The following is a 24,379-nucleotide window of genomic DNA, read 5'->3' as shown; positions in this document are numbered from 1 at the left end:
CCTGCTCCCTGGTCTCCGTCCCTGGTGTCTGTCCCTACTCCCCGGTGTCTGTCCCTGCTCCCCGGTGTCTGTCCCTGCTTCCCGGTGTCTGTCCCTGCTTCCCGGTGTCTGTCCCTGCTCCCTGGTGTCTGTCCCTGCTCCCTGATGTCTGTTCCTGCTCCCTGATTTCTGTCCCTGCTCCCTGGTGTCCGTCCCTGGTGTCCGTCCCTGCTCACTGGTGTCTGTCCCTGCTCCCTGATGTCTGTTCCTGCTCCCCGGTGTCTGTCCCTGCTCCCTGGTGTCTGTCCCTGCTCCCTGGTGTCTGTTCCTGCTCCCTGATGTCTGTTCCTGCCCTGGTGTCTGTCCCTGCTCCCTGGTGTCCGTCCCTGGTGTCTGTCCCTACTCCCCGGTGTCTGTCCCTGCTCCCCGGTGTCTGTCCCTGCTTCCCGGTGTCTGTCCCTGCTTCCCGGTGTCTGTCCCTGCTCCCTGGTGTCTGTCCCTGCTCCCTGATGTCTGTTCCTGCTCCCTGATTTCTGTCCCTGCTCCCTGGTGTCCGTCCCTGGTGTCCGTCCCTGCTCACTGGTGTCTGTCCCTGCTCCCTGATGTCTGTTCCTGCTCCCCGGTGTCTGTCCCTGCTCCCTGGTGTCTGTCCCTGTCCCTGGTGTCTGTCCCTGCTCCACAGTGTCTGTTCCTGCTCCCTGATGTCTGTTCCTGCCCTGGTGTCTGTCCCTGCTCCCTAGTGTCCGTCCCTGGTGTCTGTCCCTACTCCCCGGTGTCTGTCCCTGCTTCCCGGTGTCCGTCCCTGGTGTCTGTCCCTACTCCCTGGTGTCTTTCCCTGCTCCCCGGTGTCTGTCCCTGCTCCCTGGTGTCTGTCCCTGTCCCTGGTGTCTGTCCCTGCTCCACAGTGTCTGTTCCTGCTCCCTGATGTCTGTTCCTGCCCTGGTGTCTGTCCCTACTCCCTGGTGTCTGTCCCTGCTCCCCGGTGTCTGTCCCTGCTCCCTGGTGTCTGTCCCTGCTTCCCGGTGTCTGTCCCTGCTTCCCGGTGTCTGTCCCTGCTCCCTGGTGTCTGTCCCTGCTCCCTGATGTCTGTTCCTGCTCCCTGATTTCTGTCCCTGCTCCCTGGGGTCCGTCCCTGGTGTCCGTCCCTGCTCACTGGTGTCTGTCCCTGCTCCCTGATGTCTGTTCCTGCTCCCCGGTGTCTGTCCCTGCTCCCTGGTGTCCGTCCCTCCTCCCTGGTGTCCGTCCCTGCTCCACTGTGTCTGTCCCTGCTCCATGGTGTCTGTCCCTGCTCCAGGGTGTCCGTCCCTGCTCCCCGGTGTCTTTCCCTGCTCCCTGGTGTCTGTTCCTGTGTCTGGTGTCTGTCCCTGCTCCCTGGTGTCTGTCCCTGGTTTTAGTTCGGTTGTTAACCGAGGCCTTTCCATTTTTACTAAAATGATATATATATATATATATATATATACTATTTTTATAAGGACTTTCAACCTGCTCTCTTCACAATGGCCTGTTATGTTTGTCATTCGCATTTTATTACGCACACTATCCTGTAAAACATGGATCAATGTGGGTCAGCACGTTTTACCATTTCAAAAATATTTTTGAAGGCCCAGGTGTTTCTCCAGCAATAACTTTTTCAAAAATCTTGTTAATTTTTACTGTCCGTGTGAGTTACATTCAGTCGTCTGTGTTTTCGTCTATACTAATGGTCTTGATGATCGTTCCTCTCCCTTACAGGACAGGAGAGCTGGAGGAAGGCAACGCAACAAAAAGGATCACAAACAGCCCCTCAGTAGTGCACAATGACGATTCTTACAAGGCACAGCTGCGGGGCTGATTGTAGGTCCTTTGCATTTGTATTTGTGTTAATTGCAGCGCACGGGGGGGGGGCCTACAATTAACATTAATACAAAAGGTTCACAATCAGCACGCAGCTGTGCAGTGTTAGAAAAGGAATGCAGAGGAATGGTGAGTGTCAAACACAGCGTGTGCTAAAGCACACGCTGTGTTTGAGACTGCTTTTTTTTTTTTCAAACTCCCGCAACGAGGAAATGGCACTTTTTCGCGCCGCTCGCATTTTAAAAGCGGCGCCGCTAACGGTGTTGCTGGAGTGCGCGGTAAATTCAGCAACCTGCGCGCTCAGGGTGACTTCTCTGCTCACCCGCGCAGCTTGTTGGGAACAGTGCTCATAACCCCCTCCTCCGTTTATCCCTGTCTTCGCCCCTCTTCCTTCTTCCTTATCATATTATTTTCTTCCTCCTCTCCTTTCCTCCCTCGTCTTCCCCGCTCTTTCTTGCTTCCTTGGTTCCTCCGTTCCTGTGTGTCCAGCCCCCTCTCCCTGGCACCTCTGACCTTTCCTGCTGCTTCCCGACCACCCTGACAGTCGGGAGCTGGTGCCTGTGGGTGCAGAGTCTGGCTCGGCGTGATTTATGCCATTGGTATAACAGCAGACACACTGCAGTCCATCACTGCAGTCCCCCCCTGATTAAAATTCAGCTCCGGCCCCGACTGCAGCACTCCACAAATGGAATATTCTACATAATTTCCGAAAATGCTTGTTTTTCTTGTTTAAAAAGTGACCTTGTGTGATGTAACTAGTGTTTATTTAAAGCGCTGCAATACCTTCCGATAGAGTTCGCGCTAAATAAAAGTGCAGAAAAAACACAAAACAAATCGAACGCTTTAAAGCAAGAAAGGAACACCTCGGTGGGTGAATCACCCAGCTGGTGTCACAAGGCCCCCATAGGCAGAGCGGATGTTTCTTTCCATCCTCACCTCTGCTGATTATGTAGAGGCTACCAGGCCTTACAGTGACACCTTGTCACCCAGAATACCCTCGGCACCCTCTCCAATCTCACACCTCAGCAAAGAGCCTTTGATCAGCATTAAACAGGCGAGTGCTCCCCCCTGGGGCGCTACCTCCGGGCATAAAACACCACCTTGAGTGTACCCCTTCTTTGAGGTAGACAGTACCACATAGGAGAGGTGCAAAATAAGTGTATAATCTTGTTTTAAGCCTTTATTACTGCAAGACATAATCAGGGTTTATTTGCTACAACAGCTTGAATTATATACAACACTACATTGGGCGCTAAAAACTGGAAAAATTCACATTGGAATGTTTAGAACTCCAACTGCTCAAAATTACTCAAAACATAACCATGAACAAATCAATTTACACTGGAAGAATACTGAAGCATTTGCTGTGTGTAATATACTAAAAAAACAAAACATAAAACCGGTTTGCCCATAGGCAATTAAAACAGAAGTGGAATGCATGCAGGGTGAACGAACTGCTCAACTTTGCGGAAAATTGTTCTTTAAGTCCACCAATGCAGTGTGCTAAAGTGTTTGGTCTTTCAGGGCAGTTTCTCAACTAGTTTTCATCAGTGGTGGTTAAGTCCCCAGAGTAATCATTTGGGTCAGCAGCATCATCCGCATCTGCACTTTCTGCCTCCACATTATCTGCTCCTCATTTTCATCGTTTTCACCATCAATGTCCTCCTTTTCGTTTTGCTCATTGTCTTCATCATTCGCATCAGTTGTTTCCTCAACTACCGATTCTCCTGTTTGTTCAACGATTTCAAAGGGATTCTCACCCTAAAAGTAAACACAAGTTTTAAACCATCTTTAGCAAAATTTTGCAGAACAAATGCACACTAACTAGTACAAAAGTAACAGCAAAAGTCTTGTGTACAGTGCAAGTAAAGAACTCAGATTTCAGATCACAAAAAAGCAGAAAGAATGTATTATTAGAAAAGGCATCTTACAACGGGGAGAACATATGCAGGACTTCTAAATTTTAGAGTATGTCCAGACAGGCCATAGGATGGAAAAATCCATGCCATGTCTATGAACGCCCATGAGCTCTGAGGAGTCCTTGTACAGAGGGGGCGGTGACTGGAATATTGAGGGTGGGCATCACATTTCCAAGAAATTAATTTCCTGCGAAACTACAATTTTTTTTGGGTGAAACTCAGTACGGAAGAAGTGTTATTTGCAAAGCTGAGGAAGGAGTAAACAGATCTGAACATTCAATATGCAGTGTGAGCCCTGGAGGCAGGAAGGGTGGAAGTGCATCCACAGCATTACAGGCTGCAAGCTAATTGTTGATGGTCATTAACTTATCAGTTTGCAGCATGTGTACCTGTTTGATTTAATTAATGATTTTATTTAATTTGTATAGCTCTTGAATCACCCCCAGGGGGGTATCTCAGCGCTTGGAAGCACAGCATAGGTCATGGGTACTCACAAACGTTCTCTCAGGGGCCAAATTTACACTGTGGTTTGTGTCCGAGGGCCGCACCAGTGGGGGCGGGGTCAGTGGGGGAGGTGGCAGGGCTAGAGCAACAAAAAAATACACAACTGACCATGAGGTTGATCACTGGTCCCTGCAGCGGACACCTTCGTCCACTGAGCCACCAGACCCGGGATACACACATCTCTTGCTCTCTCTTTGTCTCCCTCCCTCACTCTCCCTACCTCTCCCATACTCTGTTCCCCTCCCTCTGTCTGTCTTCCTCCCCCTGTCTCCCTTTCCCTCTCTCACTCCCTCCCCCCTTTCCCTCTCACTCCCTCACTGTCCCTTTCCCTCTCTCACTCCCTCACTCGGTCTCCCTTTCCCTCACTCACTCCCTTTCCCTCCCTTCCTTTCCCTCTCACTGTCTCCCTTTCCCCCTGTCACTCCCTCACTCTGTCACTCCTTTTCCCTCCTTTCCCTCCCTTTCCCACTCTCACTCCCTCACTCTGTCAGGGCAGTTTTCAGGAGTCTTCTGAATTTAAGATGGTCCAAACACTGTCTTAGGGCCAGCTGTAGTTGATTCCAGATGAAGGGTGCGAGAAGGACTTGCCTCCGGGTCTAGCCTTTTTTATGTTGGGGCTTTTGAGGAGCGATTGGGAGCTGGCGCGCAGAGTCCGAGCCGGGTAATAGCGGCGAAGTTTCTCTACTACATCGGGAGGGCCATTGCCCCAGATAGCTTTGTGTGTGAGACAGCAGATCTAGAATTTCACGCGCTGTCGTATTGGCAGCCAGTGTAGCTGATGAGGGAGGGGAGAGGAAGCTGATCTGGGGGGAGCATTCAGAACCGTGCAGGCGGCTGTGTTCAGTATCATTTGCAATTGGTTTAAGGAGGACTCATTTGCGGCGATCAATAGGGCGTTGCAATAGTCCAGCTTGCTTGGTATCAGGGCCTGTGTTAGGGTTTTCCTTGTTGTGTCGGGGAGATAAGTAAAATCTTTCCTTAGTAAGCCATGGGTGTGGAAGCAGGATTAGACTGTGTGAGTAACGTGTTTCTTCATGTTTAGGGACTGTTGAAGGTGAACACAGAGGTTTTTGACTGTGGTTGCCGGGGTCGGGGGTGTGCCTAGTTCTGGGGGCCACCAGGAAGGTGACCAGAGGAGGGGGCATCTCCAAAGAGCAGAACCTCAGTTTTTGCAGCGTTCAGCTGAAGGAAATTGCTTTCCATCCAGTGAGATTTCCAGCATTCCTAAAGAGAAGGTAGATTGGGCAGATTGAGAAGTTTTATTGAAAGAGAACGTAAGCTGTTGATGCTTTTATGCCTGTGGCTGAAGGGTTACCCATGTGTGGTGTGAAATTCGCTTTTAAGTAGAACTGCAGAATGGCCATATTTCTGGTTGAATACAAGACTGCAACAGAAATATACTTACTAGAAATACCAATAAAGAATTTGCTGGATTACATTTATATTTAAAGCAGACATCTCCAACGGATAGCTCTGAATCTACTGGCAGCTCACCAATACCCTGGAAGATTGGGGGTTTGACAGTGTGAAAACACGAGTCAGGATACAGGTATCCTGAACCTATAGGACACATGGGGGGACCCCCTCATGGGCAATTGCTTTTTTTAAAAAACCTATTAAAATTATAAGTGCTAACTTTTCTATGGTTGTGTGGGTAAAAATGAAACTAACGTCCCTGGAACCTTTGGCATTTTCAGTGGGTTGTAAAACGTTTTTTTTTTTTTTTTTTTTTTTTGGTGTAAGACATTTATTCTGTATTAAAGAGACAAATGATGTACACTGCGTCACGCCAACAACCCGGAGGCAGGCCGCTATCAGGTATACAATGCACAAGGGTCAGTAAAACAGTCCGAGGGCTATCGTCCAGCCGGAGCTGGCACTCCCAGTGATATATATAAAACAGTAGTAACGTGGTCGTGAGCAGTACAACACCTGCGCATAAGTGATCTTACTTTTCTCTCAGTGTCGCAGACATGCAGATGTATCAGGAAGCAACCAGGTCGCCTTGGAGCGAACAGCGGTCAATAACCCGCCGCGGCGGCCAGTAGGAAGGATACGTCCAGCAGCACTGTTTTCTCCCAACATACCCCCCCAACAGTCAAAAAAACTAAAACAGCAAACTGCGGTGCAAGTACATAGAATTGCTATGCAACATATCATCCGTCCTTAGGGCTGCGCGGACCTGTGCTGGAGTGTCATGAGTAAAGGCGAGTCGCGATAAGGGTGATGGTGTGGCGATTGCCACCTCCTCCACATGTAGGCGAGAGAATAAAAAAAAGGGGGGGAGGGAGGAAGGGGGGGGGAGAGGAGGAGGATAAGTGGGGCTATTCGTCGAGGTCTGGGGCCGCAGGAGGGTCTGAGGGGATAGGGTCAGCGGCATATGCAGGGCCAATGGGGTTGCATGGCTAGTGCGTGTGACAATACAGGGCAGGTCCGCACTACCTCAGGGCTGACAAGCAACAAGCATTCAATCACGTAATGAACACAGTCAGCCCATATCATCTGAAACACCTGAATCCGGTGATCTCCCCAGGGTGTCCGAGCCCTCACGTTCTCTAGCCCACTGTATGAACGGGTCCCAGATATCAATAGGTCTGGAAGCGGTGGGCATAGTCTCCCAGTAGTGTGTCAGTTGTGTATGGCCATATGTTACATCTCTAATCCACCCCGTGAATGAGGGGAGAGCCCTCCTACCCCAATGTAGCGCGATCTGTCGTTTGGCATAGAGAAGGAGTAGGGCATGTAGCTTCCTGTCGCAGGGTTCAGTGTCTTTAACATAACCTAGCAAACCCAGGAGAGGAGTTGGTGTATCATTCCTATGCGTAATTTGATTTATGGCTGTAAAAACCTCCGACCAGTATGAATCCAGTTTGGGGCAGCTCCACGCCACGTGGAGAAAGGACGCATCTTCCCCTCCGCATTTCCAGCAGGAGGCATCTGCGCGGATGCCCATTCGGTGTAACAATGTCGGCGTGCGGTAATAGCGGTGTAGGAACTTGAAATGTATGAGCCGCAGTCGATAGTTCGGAGACAGTGCCGTGAGTTGCTTACAGCAGTACTCCCAGATGTCATCCGTTAGCTGATCAGTCAGATCCGCGGCCCATGCCTGTTTGGCCATGGCCTCAGTGATCGGTGCCTGCTCCTGCATGCAGTTATATAGTCTTGATACCAGCTTTTTGGGGGAAGGCCGTGAAAGCAGATTCTGGAGGGCGTCTAGTGTGCATGGCTCCTCTGGGAAGTGGGGTCCTATCTTTTTGCAGGATTCACGGAGGGAATGGTACAGTAGCGTGTCCGCGAAAGATTCTGGCAGGACATCCTCGTTCGTGTCCATCTCGATGAAGGTACCATCCGGATATAAATCAGCGAATGTGTGCAGCCCTTTTCCCCGGATCGTGAGGACGTCTCCCCTGGCGGTGAGACAAGGCAGCATCGGGTTACCCCGAAGGGGGATGGCCGGAGCATAAAGCAAAGAGAGACCCGCTCTCTTCTGCAGTTCACGCCAAGCCCAGCGGATCATCTCCACGGTATCCACTTCTCGCGACGGGCAGGAGACCTTACCGTATAGAGCCACTCGCAGCGGCAAAGGGGCGACCACGGCCAGTTCAACCGCCACATGCGGTTGATAGGGAGTAGGGAAGGCCCAGAAGTGCAGAAATTGCGCTTGGGCGCAGAGGGAGTAAAGCCTCAGATCAGGAGCACCGAGACCTCCTTGTCGGAGCGGTAGTGTGAGTAGGTCCCAGGAGACTTTCGCTTGCCCACCAGCCCACACCAATTTCAGCAATAGTGAGCGAACACGAGCGTGAAAGTGTGCTGTCATTGGTAGCGGTACGTTCACAAACAAATATAAGAATTTGGGGAGAACCACCATTTTTGCTAAGGCTATCCTTGCGACTAGGGAAAGGGGCAGTTTGTTCCAGACCTCAATTTTCCCCTCCAGCCAGTCTACCGCCCTCCCGAAATTTAGTGTCCACAACTCCTGCACATCCCGACTGACCCAGACTCCCAAATACTTAACAGCGTCCGTCTCCCACCTCAAAGGGTAGTCCGGAGCCGGGCGATTAGTCTCGTCCGTCAAGGGGAAGGCAACCGATTTAGACCAGTTAATGGACACTCCTGCTAGGCCCTCAAATCTCACGAATTCCCGAAGTAGTGGATTCATGTTGTCCTTGGGATTGATGATGTATAGGGTGACATCATCCGCGTATAACGAGATTAGTAAGCTCCGAGAGCTAAATCCGATGCCCCTTGCAGTGTGGTGTTGTCTTATCCGAGCCACAAGCGGCTCCATTGCAATGGCAAAGAGGAGGGGTGACAGAGGGCATCCCTGCCTTGTCCCCCTGGAGACTCGGAAGGGCTTAGACACGAGACCGTTGACACTCACCCTAGCTCTAGGTTCCGTGTACAGTAGTTTAATCAAGGTCATGAAGTTTTGGCTAAAGCCCATCCGTTCCAAAACTTTAAACAGATAAGGCCACTCTAAGGAGTCAAATGCCTTGGTGGCGTCAAGGAACACCACCGCCGCCTGTACAGATGGATGCAAGTAGTGGAGAACAGAAAAAATGGTTCTGAGGTTATGTGATGTTGCGCGGCCCGGGATAAACCCCGACTGATCAGGGAGTGCAATCATAGGCAGCATAGGCTGCAATCGATCCGCAATTACCTTAGCGTAGATTTTAGCATCGACGTTTATCAGAGAAAGGGGCCTATAGGAATCTAGGTGTAGCTCGTCTTTATCAGGTTTAAGGAGTGTAATTATTAGGGCTTCCCGCATGGAGTCTGGTAGGGAATTCAATTCGAGGGCCTCAACAAACACTGTATGCAGTTTCGGCGCCAACTCATCCACATAGGTTTTATAGAAGGCTGTTGTCAGGCCATCTGGGCCAGGGGCTTTGTTGGCCGGCATGCTTTTTATCACCTGGGGTATGTCCTGGACCGTGACAGTGAGGTCCATGTATTGTCGGTGGTTATTGTTAAACCATACGAGAGCTATGGAATCCAAAAAGGCTTGCAAAGTGGGCGGTATCGTGGGCTGCCTGGAGGTGTAGAGGGAGGCATAGAAATCCGCGAAGGCGCCTAGTACTGCCTCTTGGCCCATCGCGAGGTTCCCGGCCTTGTCATATATGGTGTGGATGTAATTGGATTGTGTGCAAGGAGTTATCAACCTAGCTAGTGTTCTGCTCGGCCTGTCCCCCTCCCCATATCTCCCCATATCTGCGTGCTTCTGCCCGTTTTCCCAGGAACCGTACTTCCCTCTCCGCTTCCTCATTAAAAGCTAGCAGCTTGGTTTTCAGAGCCCCAGCTATCTCCAATGATGGGTCAGCACTAAAGGCAGCGTCTAGGTCTCTCAGTTCCCCCTCCAGCTTAGCTAACGTGTCCCTTATGGCACGCAGGACTCCCGCCTTCCGTGCTATGCACTGACCTCTGATCACAGCCTTAAAGGCGTCCCATTCTATGGCCTCAGATGAGACTGATCCAGTATTTTCGGCAAAATAATGGACTATGTCGTCTCTAATTTCTTCTACAAATACTGGGTCCGTGAGCGCGTGTGGTGGGAGGCGCCATGTGAATGGCCTGTAAATAGCGTTTGGGGGTCGCAGCTCCAATCCGCATGGGGCGTGATCTGACAGCGACCTGGCCAGTATATCAACCTTTGTCACCCACGTTGCAACCTCCGGAGACACCAGCCAGAAGTCTAATCTGGACCAGGTAGCCTTGTGGCAAGTGTAGCAAGTACCCACTTTGGCATCTGGGTGCCTGGCTCTCCACACATCAGAAAGCATACCCTCCTTCATCACATCTAAGACTGCCTGTCGCGCTCTAATATGTGTCGGCCTGCTTACGCCTCTACGGTCCATTTCATCATGCAGTACAATATTGAAATCACCTCCCAACACAACTGACCCACAGTCCAGTAATGTAATTTCCGCCCAAACCCCTCTGAAGAAATCTGTGTCGTCCACATTTGGACCATACACTGCAGCTAGTACAATAGGCCGCCCCTGCAAGGAACCGTGTAATAAGACATATCTCCCCTCCACATCAAGCACGCGAGAATGTTCCCGCCAATCCAACCCCCTGCGTATGAGTACAGCAACACCCCTCGCATAATTTGAATAGATAGCAGAGTAAACATGAGCCCATCTGGAATTCTTCAACCTGGGCGAGGGGGTCGAGTTAAGATGAGTCTCCTGTAGGAAGCAAATGTCTACATTATGCCTTGACAATATGCCATGCATTAAACGAGCTTTCTTGTAATCTCCTAGGCCTCTAATGTTCCAAGTCCAAAGTTTAATCCCTCCCATCGAGCAGGTGTAGAAGAGACTGTTTTATCTCCGATCGCCCCCACCCCCCATAGCAGGAAGGTCGCCCACACATCATGACAATCAACACAATGCGCAAACAGGTAGTCCAAATTAGCCGTACATTGCACCAGATAATAACTAGAACTTGTAACGTCAAAAACCCCCCCCCACCACCCACCACCCTCATCAACCCCCCAATCAGGTCGTGAAAGAACCCAAAAGAAAGCACGCAGGGCGTGCGAAACCCCCAACATCAGCGATAGTGGGAAGCACCCCATGAGGCGTGGTGCGCCCAGCGTACACCCCCGTATGCACGGGGTGGCTACTAACAAATGTTTGACCTCCTGGTGACCAGCGGAACTCCCATCCCAGGGTCCACGAAACACGTCAGTTAACCACAGCCACAAAGAGAGCATGGAGCCAGCAGCCTCAGTTTGACGCCCAAGGGCGCCTCAGCGACTTACCACCATTTACTCAGTTCAGACGCAATACCTGCGCGCCCAAGGGTAACCAGGCGTCCCCTCGAGACTCGAAGGGGGGCGAAGGTGCAGCTGTGCAGTTCAAGTCTCCGGCCAAGTGTAGAGCTCAAATGGCGAGACTGCCCAGTTTTGCTGTGTAGCTGCAGCGTGAAAGGCAAGACAGCACCAAGGCACAAAATGGCGGGCACCGGAGTTCAAGTAGTGAGGCAGTGCGGTAGTGTGCCGACTAATTAGGCTGCAGGGCCAGTAGTGCAATGGAGACCCGGGGACCCGGGCAGCAGGGAGCAGCAGCGTTCAACCGGCACACAGTTCACAACAACGGTCGGCAGCCGATATGTCAGGAGTAATGGCTTTGCGGGCGGGTTCAGGCCGGACTTCGCCCCTCCTCAGCTCCGCATTGCTTCTGCCCTATCCCTCATGTGCCGCTCACCAATGGTGTCCCTGTCTCCCAGCGAAGTCCCCGGTTCCCGGATCGCTTACCACAGCTCCGGGTGCAGACTCACGTTTAGCGCGGCGCCCCTTCTGGAGTCCCGGTCGGAGCAGGGGCGGTCTTCTTTCACCGCGGTGCCCAGGATCACAGCAGTCAGTCCCCAACAACTGCGCGATCGGGACTCACCAGTGCCTCGGACGGTCACAGCTTCCTCCCCGACACAGTTATCTGCTACAGCACGGCGGGTCCCCGGGTCTCTGGAGGCCCACTCAGCCGGGTCTGGCTCCTCTGGAATGCGGCTCCACCGGCGCAGCCTCGGCCCAGGCCTCGGGGGGGATGGATGCGGGCGGGCCACGGGCGCCTGCTCTGGGCACCAGGTTCAGGCAGAAAAGGGAAAGGCTGGTTCCGTCTGAACTCAACAGGAGGCAGTTCAGAGAGCAGCCGCTGGGCGGCGCGCCTGGCGTTTACAAGAGAGCGCCAACCTGCCAACCACTCCCAAAAGACAATGAGGCATTGCCCTGGCTGCCGTAGCCTGCCAGGGAGAAGAGCGCAGAAGAGCATGGCAGGCAGGGGGTGCACAATAATCGAGTGAAAGCCACAGACGTATGCCAGCTGCACCCTGGCCATCAGACCCCATCTCTGCCCGCCAGCGACATAATCTTCGAACTTCGCCCTCTGGTAGCAGCGCACACACCCAGTCTACCCAGCCCGTCATCATCCCAGGCTGTGCGCCTCACCCATCGGTGCCAGCTAAACGAAAACTGTTTAACCGGACCACACATACCCTGTCGTCGGACCTACCCTCTGGTGCCAGCCACACAGTGGCGGCTGAATGGCACCGGCTAGACTTGGAACCGCATTCTCCCTTACGAGCCAATCTCTAGAGATAGATAGAGGTAGGGCGATAGATAGAGGGAGGGAGGGCGATAGATAGATAGGAGGGCGATAGATAGAAGGAGGGCAATAACAGACAGATGTCCCTTCCAATGGCTAGCCTCCATTTATGGAGCTAGCCAATGGAAGAGCAGGCGGGACAAAGCACCCATACTGCTAAACAAAAGGTTTCGCCTGCGCGATCGCTGCTGCGCAGCAGATCGCCAGGCGAAACCTAAAAACCAGAAGCTGTCTATCTAGAAACATACCTTTTTTTGACCGCATTGCCATTTGATCCAGGTTTTCTCAATTTAGGTTTTTTGCCGACAAACGCCCCTCCAACAGGTTTATTAAGCGATTGCATCATCTTTCTTTTCATCCATCTTCCAGCAGGCCCACCAAATACCGCCATAATCCTGCAAATTGATAACATAAAATTAGCAGAGAGTATGCAGATAAGGCAAGTTACATGGTGTGCAAAAATGTGTTAACAGTTTTATAATAATGGCAGGCATAATCCAAGAACCAATGTTGGGTGGTCAAGGAATTCGTAGGCTAAGCAGCAGTTGTTGCCATTCTGGTAGGTGTAGATACTTCTTGGCTACAATTATGAAAACTGCAGTAAGGACACTGCTGTACAGGTTTTCATTTGCATTAGTGAGTTGAGAAATAAAGAAGATAAAATGCTTATAAATATGTGTGTGGTTGGGTCTGGTAGCGCGTGTGGTTTGGTTGTGTGTGGTGTGGTTGTGTGTGAGAGAACAGGGAGTTAGAGAAGAAGGCGGGGTGAAAGAACAGCAGATCAGCACAGTAAAAGAACAGGGAGTTAAAGAAGGAGGTAGGGTGGAAGAGAGCAGCAGATCAGCACGTGAGAAGACAAGAGAACAGGGAGTTAGAGGAGGAGGTAGGGTGGAAGAGAGCAGCAGATCAGCACGTGAGAAGACAAGAGAACAGGGAGTTAGAGGAGGAGGCGGGGTGGAAGAGAGCAGCAGTTCAGCACGTGAGAAGACAAGAGAACAGGGAGTTAGAGAAGGAGGCAGGGTGGAAGAGAGCAGCAGATCAGCACGTGAGAAGAGAAGAGAACAGGGCGATAAATAGAGGGAGGGCGATAGATAGAGGGAGGGAGGGCGATAGATAGAGGGAGGGAGGGCGATAGATAGAGTAAGGGAGGGGCGATAGAGTAAGGGAGGGGCGATAGAGTAAGGGAGGGGCGATAGAGTAAGGGAGGGGCGATAGAGTAAGGGAGGGGCGATAGAGTAAGGGAGGGGCGATAGAGTAAGGGAGGGGCAATAGAGTAAGGGAGGGCAATAGAGTAAGGGAGGGCAATAGAGTAAGGGAGGGCAATAGAGTAAGGAAGGGCAATAGAGTAAGGGAGGGCAATAGAGTAAGGGAGGGCAATAGAGTAAGGGAGGGCAATAGAGTAAGGGAGGGCAATAGATAGACAGATAGATAGATAGAGGGAGGGTGATAGATAGAGAGGGAGGGCGATAGATAGAGAGAGGGAGGGCGAGAGATAGAGAGAGGGAGGGCGATAGATAGAGAGAGGGAGGGCGATAGATAGAGAGAGGGAGGGCGATAGATAGAGAGAGGGAGGGCGATAGATAGAGAGAGGGAGGGCGATAGATAGATAGAGGGAGGGCGATAGATAGATAGAGGGAGGGTGATAGATAGAGGGAGGGTGATAGATAGATGGAGGGAGGGTGATAGATAGAGGGAGGGAAGGCGAGAGATAGAGGGAGGGAAGGCGAGAGATAGAGGGAGGGAAGGCGATAGATAGAGGGAGGGAAGGCGATAGATAGAGGGAGGGCGATAGAGGGAGGGCGATAGATAGATAGAGGGAGGGCGATAGATAGAGGGAGGGAAGGTGATAGATAGAGAGAGGGAAGGCGATAGATAGAGAGAGGGAAGGTGATAGATAGAGAGAGGGAAGGCGATAGATAGAGAGAGGGAAGGCGATAGATAGAGAGAGGGAGGGCGATAGATAGAGGGAGGGAAGGCGATAGATAGAGGGAGGGAGGTCGATAGATAGAGAGAGGGAAGGCGATAGATAGAGAGAGGGAGGGCGATAGATAGAGAGAGGGAGGGCGATAGGTAGAGGGAGTGCGATAGATAGAGGGAGTGCGATAGAGGGAGTGCGATAGATAGAGAGAGGGAGGGCGATAGATAGAGAGAGGGAGTGCGATAGATAGATTGAGGGAGGGAGTGCGAGAGATTGAGGGAGTGCGATAGATAGATTGAGGGAGGGAGTGCGAGAGATAGAGGGAGGGAAGGCGAGAGATAGAGGGAGGGAAGGCGATAGATAGAGGGAGGGAAAGCGATAGATAGAGAGAGGGAAGGCGATAGATAGAGAGAGGGAAGGCGATAGATAGAGAGAGGGAAGGCGATGGATAGAGAGAGGGAGGGCGATAGATAGAGGGAGGGAAGGCGATAGATAGAGAGAGGGAGTGCGATAGATAGAGGGAGTGCGATAGATAGAGGGAGGGCGATAGATAGAGAGAGGGAGGGCGATAGATAGAGAGAGGGAGGGCGATAGATAGAGAGAGGGAGGGCGATAGATAGAGAGAGGGAGGGCGATAGATAGAGAGAGGGAGGGCGATAGATAGAGAGAGGGAGGGCGATAGATAGAGAGAGGGAGGGCGATAGATAGAGAGAGGGAGGGCGATAGAGAGAGGGAGGGCGATAGATAGAGAGAGGGAGGGCGATAGATAGAGAGAGGGAGGGCGATAGATAGAGAGAGGGAGGGCGATAGATAGAGAGAGGGAGGGCGATAGAGAGAGGGAGGGCGATAGAGAGAGGGAGGGCGATAGAGAGAGGGAGGGCGATAGATAGAGAGAGGGAGGGCGATAGATAGAGAGAGGGGCGATAGATAGAGAGAGGGAGGGCGATAGATAGAGAGAGGGAGTGCGAGAGATTGAGGGAGGGAGTGCGAGAGATAGAGGGAGGGAAGGCGATAGATAGAGGGAGGGAAGGCGATAGATAGAGGGAGGGCGATAGATAGAGGGAGGGCGATAGATAGATAGAGGGAGGGAGTGCGAGAGATTGAGGGAGGGAGTGCGAGAGATTGAGGGAGGGAGTGCGAGAGATAGAGGGAGGGAGTGCGAGAGATAGAGGGAGGGAGTGCGAGAGATAGAGGGAGGGAGTGCGAGAGATAGAGGGAGGGAAGGCGAGAGATAGAGGGAGGGAAGGCGATAGATAGAGGGAGGGCGATAGATAGAGGGAGGGAAAGCGATAGATAGAGGGAGGGAAGGCGATAGAGAGAGGGAGGGAGTGCGATAGATAGACGGAGTGCGATAGATAGAGGGAGTGCGATAGATAGAGGGAGGGAGGGCGATAGATAGAGAGAGGGAGGGCGATAGATAGAGAGAGGGAGGGCGATAGAGAGAGGGAGTGCGAGAGATTGAGGGAGGGAGTGCGAGAGATAGAGGGAGGGAGTGCGAGAGATAGAGGGAGGGAAGGCGATAGATAGAGGGAGGGCGATAGATAGAGGGAGGGAAGGCGATAGATAGAGGGAGGGAGTGCGATAGATAGAGGGAGTGCGATAGATAGAGGGAGGGAGGGAGGGCGAGAGATTGAGGGAGGGAGTGCGAGAGATTGAGGGAGGGAGTGCGAGAGATTGAGGGAGGGAGTGCGAGAGATTGAGGGAGGGAGTGCGAGAGATTGAGGGAGGGAGTGCGAGAGATTGAGGGAGGGAGTGCGAGAGATAGAGGGAGGGAGTGCGAGAGATAGAGGGAGGGAGTGTGAGAGATAGAGGGAGGGAGTGCGAGAGATAGAGGGAGGGAGTGCGAGAGATAGAGGGAGGGAAGGCGATAGAGGGAGGGAAGGCGATAGATAGAGGGAGGGAAGGCGATAGATAGAGGGAGGGCGATAGATAGATAGAGGGAGGGCGATAGATAGAGGGAGGGAAGGCGATAGATAGAGGGAGGGAGTGCGATAGATAGATTGAGGGAGGGAGTGCGATAGATAGATTGAGGGAGTGCGATAGATAGAGGGAGGGAGGGAGTGCGAGAGATTGAGGGAGGGAGTGCGAGAGATAGACGGAGGGAGTGCGAGAGATAGACGGAGGGAGTGCGAGAGATAGAGGGAGGGAAGGCGATAGATAGAGGGAGGGAAGGCGATAGATAGAGGGAGGGCGATAGATAGATAGAGGGAGGGCGATAGATAGAGGGAGGGAAGGCGATAGATAGAGGGAGGGAGTGCGATAGATAGACGGAGTGCGATAGATAGAGGGAGGGCGATAGATAGAGAGAGGGAGGGCGATAGATAGAGAGAGGGAGGGCGATAGATAGATAGATAGAGGGCGATAGATAGAGGGAGGGCGATAGATAGAGGGAGGGCGATAGATAGAGGGAGGGCGATAGATAGAGGGAGGGCGATAGATAGATTGAGGGAGTGCGAGAGATAGATTGAGGGAGTGCGAGAGATAGATTGAGGGAGTGCGAGAGATAGAGGGAGGGAGTGCGAGAGATAGATTGGAGGGCAATAACAGACAGATGTCCCTTTCAATGGCTAGCCTCCATTTATGGAGCTAGCCAATGGAAGAGCAGGCGGGACAAAGCACCCATACTGCTAAACAAAAGTTTTCGCCTGCGCGAACACTGCTATGCAGCGGATCGCCAGGCGAAACCTAAAAAACAGAAGCTGTCTATCTAGAAACATACCTTCTTTGACCGCATTGCCATTTGATCCAGGTTTTCTCAATTTAGGTTTTTTGCCAACAAACGCCCCTCCAATGGGTTTATTAAGCGATTGCATCATCTTTCTTTTCATCCACCTTCCAGCAGGCCCACCAAATACCAGACTTTTCTGGTAGTCGACAACAATTCCAGGTCTCTGAATACCGCCATAATCCTGCAAATTGATAACATAAAATTAGCAGAGAGTATGCAGATAAGGCAAGTTACATGGTGTCCAAAAATGTGTTAACAGTTTTATAATAATGGCAGGCATAATCCAAGAACCAATGTTGGGTGGTCAAGGAATTCGTAGGCTAAGCAGCAGTTGTTGCCATTCTGGTAGGTGTAGATACTTCTTGGGTACAATTATGAAAACTGCAGCAAGGACACTGCTGTACAGGTTTTCATTTGCATTAGTGAGTTGAGAAATAAAGAAGATAAAATGCTTATAAACATGTGTGTGGTTGGGTCTGGTTGTGCGTGTGGTTTGGTTGTGTGTGGTGTGGTTGTGTGTGAGAGAACAGGGAGTTAGAGAAGGAGGCGGGGTGAAAGAACAGCAGATCAGCACAGTAAAAGAACAGGGAGTTAAAGAAGGAGGTGGGGTGGAAGAGAGCAGCAGATCAGCACGTGAGAAGAGAAGAGAACAGGGCGATAAATAGAGGGAGGGCGATAGATAGAGTGAGGGCGATAGAGTAAGGGAGGACTTTATTTTTCTGACACCGAATCCGACATTGAATTTCCTGCCACCCCTGGGGACGGGAGCGATTAAGGTACACATGAAAACACCCAGCGAGCGGACCGTTCTGTTCCTTCATCCAGACCTGCAGGCGCAAGGCGCAGACTACCTGTCGTTCCAACCCATGACGGGGCGAGACCGGTGGACATTAGCAGGACCGGCAGACTGTTAGGACCGCCAGCTAAACTTAAGGACTACATTTGTGGATAGTGGAACCTTATGTTCTCTATCTGTTTCTACTGTTCCCATCACCCCCAAAGGAGGGGGATGTGTTGTGTTTATAATACTTGTGTCCCTCCTAGGACACCTTACTAGACGTGCTTCCCAGTGTCCCTGCGAGGACACCGTTTAGCAGTGAGGTCACCAGCTGATAACTGTCACATATGACAGTTACCAGCTGATCGCCGAGCTGACTGCCGCTTCGCTCCATGTTAGGAGCAAACGTGTTGGTCGGAATAAAGAAGTTAAGAACACTCAATAGTTTTGTATTCTTAACACACTTTGCCAGGGCCGGTTCTGGTTCCCAGTCCGGCCCTGCAAGAGCATCGCCAATACCTGCTTAAAATATGCACTAGATGCAGTGGAAACATCAGACCGACATTATGATAGGAATCACTGAGAGAGCTATGCCTCGTTAAGAATTTCAGGTTTTAAGTTCTTAGGCGCTAGGTGGTACACTGGTGAATGGCCGCTATTAAGTTAGGCTCTCACCGTCCGGAGATCTAAATCCAGCATTTATCCTTTCAAATCGGAGTATGCTTGCTTTGTCATGGGCAGGAGAGCATCAGAGCAGTACCACCGTTGAGGAGTATGTATCCTCCTGGGAGCGAGAATGTCTGGGCAATAGTACTATCGAAGAGTATGCAGCCTGCTAGTGGGAGAACATCTGGTACTACTGCTATTGACGAGTGTGCAATTTAATGGGCAGGGGCATGTTCTCGCAGTACCACCATTGAAGAGTATACATCTGTTAAGGTGCAGTATAAATCCTCATGGACACGAGAGCAGTAACAGGGTACCACGGGTGGTTATGCGTGTGTCCCTCCCCAATCCCACTTGCATCGCTACTATTTTCTTGAATGTCTCCCCAATTCCTAGGTATTATAAGTTGAGAGCAGTAGAGGTGGGATCAAATGCCTCCTTTAAAAAACAGAGCAAATGCTCATTAACCACATCAGATGAGACTTGCCTTTTTAATACGCAAATCTTTACCCATGTGGACAGCAGACTCCTTAATCCAAGTATATGCAGGGACAGATGGACAGTGACCTGGGCATGACCTGGGCAGCCCTCTGGGCCTGGTAGATGGACCAAGGGCTGAGTGGAGCATTATCGGGGAGTGTTTATATCAGGGAGGGATGTAAGAAATGGCGACAGGCTCAGTGGTTCTCGCAAGGTACTAAAATGGACGGCCTTGCAACCGACCGAGCAAAGAGACTTATGATTGACTGAGGAGCAGAGTGTGGACCCTAATACCCTGGTCTTCATTGCTTGAATTTGCTCGCGAGAAAGAGTGGCCGAATCGTGTCACTCATAATTACACTGAAATTAAAAAAAATTCACACATAAGCATTCTGAAACTTGGCATCTATCTGATGTAAATATTATTTCTCTCTGGTCTCACAGTCGTCCCTGGCATCCCAAATTCGAAGGCGAATTGCGACGCGATATCACAGAGAAGAAGGTGGTGGCCTCTGTCTGATGTCGTCGTAGGTATTGTGTTTCACCACTGCGGCGCACGCACGGTCTCCGCGACCTCAGTCCACTCCCTGGAGGGCGCGTGACCGCGCTGTGATGAGTCAGAGAGCAGGTGCCTTTCTCTTGAGCTTCAATTGCAACACCGTTCACCGCTCAGATTCCATATCATTTACCGCCCGCCTTGTAGCAGTAGCTCTTCGTTTATAGAAGATCTCAAAGACTTCATCAGCGACCAATACTCTCAAAGTGACAATCAGACCATCGTGGGTGACTTCAATCTCCACTGGGGCGCACCACAAGACTCCTCTGCGAACTCACTGGCCACCTTCCTCTCGGCAAATGATCTTATCCAACACTGCACTGAACCAACCCACTCTAAGGGCGCAATCCTGGACCTTGTTATTTCTAAAGCAGGCATGCTTTCTACTACTACCCCTATTCATGTAGATTGGTCTGACCACCACCTCATCCCATTCTCTCTTCAACTTTCACACTCTATAACTCTTGGCCAACCCAAGAGGGCCATCTCCTGGTTCTGTGATGCCAAAAACATTGATGTCGGTCCCCTCTGTGAATCAGCTTTGCTTTCACTTCCAAGGCTAGACCCGAACATAGCTGTTGACGATCTCACCTCCCAATGCCTCACAGTTCTTGAAGCTGAAATTAATAACGTCGCTCCACTCAAAAGCAAAAGGATAAGGCCCACTCCCTCAGCACCTTGGTTCAACAAATCCCTTTATGAGGAAAGGAAGCAGCTAAGATTCCTGGAGAAGCAATGGAGGCAATTGCCTTCCACTGACAATTTAGCCTTGCTTCGCACAGCAAGATCCAAATACCACAAGCACATCTTCCTTGAGAAAGCGACGCACTTCAAAACCCTCCTTGATTCCGCCAAAAATAGACCCAAAAAACTATTCGATCTCATCAAGACTCCGAGCTGCTCTCCCCCAACCTCCAAGGTGGAGGATTCTACAAAGAGAGCAGCGGATTTCGCTACTTTCTTCGATGGAAAGGTGAAATCACTTGTGGATCAGGTTGCTCATCCTACACCTCCAGAGGAGCGCAAATCCTTAGCCATTTGGCAGAGCTTTGACCCCATATCTGAAGATGCCCTTCTCAAATGCATATGCGAAACAAAGCCCTCCAACCACTCGCTTGACCCTATCCCCAGTGCCATTGCCTTTGACTTCTATGCCCATTCCCTCCCCTGTTGGACCACTCTGATCAACCTCTCCCTCTGGCAAGGCTCCCTTCCTGTCCCCTTCAAAACTGGGCAGGTCACCCCTCTGCTGAAAAAGCCCACTGCTGATGCGAATGACCTCAATAACTACCGCCCCATCACTAACCTTCCCTTTCTTGCAAAGATAGCGGAAAGATGTGTAGCCAAACAACTCTCTCGTCATATCAAGGACAATGATCTTCTTGACAATTGTCAGTCCGGCTTCATCCAAAACTGCAGCACTGAAACAGCCCTACTGCAAGTGGTTGATGATGCGCTGAGGATACTCGACTCAGGGGGGTCCTGTCTGCTAATTCTCCTTGACCTCTCCGCAGCCTTCGACACTGTTAATCACAACACCCTCCTCAATATTCTTCAACAGAGAATGGGCATGGAGGGCACTGTGCTTAAATGGTTTGCATCCTTCCTCTCTGACAGATCTCAAATGATCAAAATAGCGAACAGTCTTTCGTCTCCTGTGGCGGTGGGTCAAGGTGTTCCCCAAGGCTCTATACTTGCACCCACACTGTTCAATCTCTACTTAGAACCACTGGGAAACCTCCTAAGCAAATCCGGGATTCACTATCATCTCTATGCAGATGACACTCAACTCTACCTCAAGGTTGCCTCCACTCATGATCTCTCCATCCTAAAATCTACTCTTGACTCCATTCAAAACTGGATGTCATCTCATCAATTAATTCTGAATCCCTCCTCTTCTCCTCCTCACTCTCTCCTCCCCCGGTTCAATCATGGATGGATCAGATGAATCTACTAAACAACAAACCCATCATTGTCGACAGCGCAAAATCTCTTGGTGTCATTCTAGACAAAAAACTCAATCTAACTCCCCACATCAATTCTATTGCAAAATCTACTCGCTACCAACTGCGCCTTCTTTGGGGAATCCGTCGCTTCTTCCCGGAGCAGGACCTTATAACCCTGGTGCAATCGCTGGTCCTCTCCAGACTAGACTACTGCAATTCTCTTGTTACTGGCCTCCCCAAATCTCACCTGTCCCCACTTAAGTCTGTCTTCCATTCAGCAGCTCGTTTCATCTATGGGGCCAAAAGAAGCGATCACATCACACCGTTGTTATCCACCCTCCGCTGGCTTCCCTTCGAGGCTAGAGCTATCTACAAGACCGCTTGTATCACCCACAAAGCCTTGCACTCCTCCTCTCCCCGCTACCTGGTGAATAAACTGAAACTCTCTGGAGGCTGTAGACCTTCACGCAATGCCGAGAATCTACTGCTTGAACCTCCCACTTTCAAGAAGGAAAGAACAATGGCCCAATCCTTTTCAGGCAACGCAGTGAGAATCTGGAACTCGTTTCCGCCTGAGCTCCGGACCACCGCCTCCTCCCAGGCCTTCAAAAGGGACCTCAAAGTTCTCCTCCTCCAGAGACACCTCCAAAAGTAATTCACGTCCTCTTGCTATTCGGAGGAAGACTTCCCACTACTGATATTTTTTACTTTCCATGACCATGGGAGTGCCTTCCCAGTGTTTTCCTGTGGTGGGAGTGTCTGCCTTTTTGCAGTATTCTCCATGTACTTGTGTTCGGTGCCCTTTTGTAACATGCACACAACACTTTGCCCTTGTAACCCACGGTTGCTACCTCTCACATGTTTTTACCTTTGATACTTGCACAAGTGCCACCTTGCCTACGTAACGCCTGTTCTTGTGCCTAGCACTTATTGCAGTATTATACCTCAAATTATACTCTGTTTTCTCTTATAACTGCCCACTTGTCACTTTTCCTCTTGTGCACTTTTGACTACCTCATGTATTTTTGGTTGCTCACAATTTTTACTACCTCAAGTATTTTGTTTGCTCACAATTGTCACTATTACCTTTACTACCTCATGTATTTTTGGTTGCTCACAATTTTTACTACCTCAAGTATTTTGTTTGCTCACAATTGTCATTATTACCTTTACTACCTCATGTATTTTTGGTTGCTCAAAATTTTTACTACCTCATGTTTTTTGTTTGCTCACAATTGTCACTATTACCTTATGTAAGTAACGTATGTTTTAGTAATCTGCTCTTCTGTAATGTTTCTCATTATGTTTCATTTCTGTTCCCAATGTGAAGCGCTCTGACGCCTCCGGGTAAAGTCCGCGCTATGTAAAAATGCATAAATAAATGTAGGACATCTAAGTAACTAGCTCCGCACCCCCGCACCACCCTAGTGACGCCACTGTGGCGTCTTCCCACGGAGCGCGACCTGCGAGCCTGTCGGATCTGCCACCCACGAGAGGCACCCCCGCACCACCCTAGTGACGCCACTGTGGCGTCTTCCCACGGAGCGCGACCTGCGAGCCTGTTGGATCTGCCACCCACGAGAGGCCGCGGCACTGCCTAGGGAAACGGGCCGCATAAGTACAAGGCCTGGAGGGGAGACCATCCTTACCTAGGCTGCCGCATTCACGGAGGAGCGTCCACCTCCTGGCAACGTAGAAAATGAATGTGCGCATGCGCATGTGCGCACAAACCTTAATGTGCGCATGCGCATGTGCGCACAAACCGGGGGTGCAGTCCCTGATGGGCGGGGTATTGAAACGTCATAAAAATTAATGTGCGCATGCGCACCATTGGTGCGCATGCGCACAATGACAGGGGGGGCGCTCAATCATGGGAGCAGCGGATTATAGAACACCGGGTCCTGACAGTGCTCGTCTCGCCTCGGAGAGTTCAAGGCTGAGCATGGAGCGGAAGTCCGATTTAAGTAAAGGGCGGGTTTGAAAAAAGACTGGAACGGTAACCGAACACCACAGTGTCTACCTAAAGTGAGTCAAAAGGCCGGAATAGGGCGTGAACGAAGAGCTGGCACGGTGACCTCGGTGTGTGCAGGAAGTGACTAAACGAGCTATGTTGAAAGCTCTGGGAGGCAAGTGTCCATGCGGAAGGCAAGAAAGCGCCCCCAGGGGATAGCAACCAGGAATGACTATACAAAAGGGGTTAACACAGGATCATATTTGTACAAAGTATGTGAATCCTCCTAAGAGACATATTTACAATTTCAGAATAAATGCACTGATCATGATCAGAATACAATTCGTAATTTAGAAAAACCACTTGCTTTCTGGAATGAAAACATATATGTGTAGATACACGGAAAGCTAAGCGTCAACTGGGTAAATCACAATTCGAGTCAAGAAGTAACATTGCAAATGAGGGCAGTTAGAAAAGTCAATGTAGCTCACATTAAAGGCTGATAATGAATATTAAGAAGTGAATGAGTATTCCAAATCTGGTGGCATGCAAAACAAGTGACTCTCGAAATTTAGTTAGCTCACAATTGGAGACAAAAAGTGACATTGCAGAAAGAGGGCAGTTGGAAAAATCAACTTAGCTTGCATTGAAGGCTGATATTGAATATTAAAGAAATTAATGGTTATTTCCGAGCTGGTGGTAAGCAAATGGGTGACTCTCATAGGGTTGTTACATGTTCATATGAAACCTGGGGGTTTGTCTGGGCGTGGTGTCATGTGTCTAGAACAACCAAGAACGCAGGTGCCCAGGAATTATTGTAGTTCGCAGTCGATGTTCTGGCCATATTTTACAGTGTTTATTGATTATCGTGGCCTGATAATGAGATCCTCAGTAGGAAGTCCTGGAAGAGTAGTCGTGTAGCAGTGAATCTGTAAATCCAGTATGTGTTCCACCAGGCCCTGCATGGCTAAATCTGAGTGTCGAATTGAGCTGGATACAGAGTGGACTGGAGAGCC

The 24,379-nt window shown here is 50.6% G+C and overlaps 1 long non-coding RNA gene across 1 annotated transcript; it reads right to left on the bottom strand.

Annotated features, from left to right (window-relative positions):
- Positions 1 to 3,323: 3,323 nt before the first annotated feature.
- LOC147722775 (uncharacterized) lies at positions 3,324 to 23,105 on the bottom strand. Its single transcript, XR_015309889.1, has 3 exons — positions 23,062 to 23,105; positions 16,978 to 17,167; positions 3,324 to 3,573 (listed from the first exon to the last, which is right to left on the bottom strand). It is a non-coding gene; the product is annotated as an uncharacterized LOC147722775 (long non-coding RNA).
- Positions 23,106 to 24,379: the final 1,274 nt, after the last annotated feature.

This window comes from Lissotriton vulgaris, chromosome 4_1 (genome assembly GCF_964263255.1).
Source record: "Lissotriton vulgaris chromosome 4_1, aLisVul1.2, whole genome shotgun sequence".
Taxonomy (NCBI): Eukaryota; Metazoa; Chordata; class Amphibia; order Caudata; family Salamandridae; genus Lissotriton; species Lissotriton vulgaris.
This window is presented reverse-complemented; position numbering and strand designations above follow the sequence as displayed.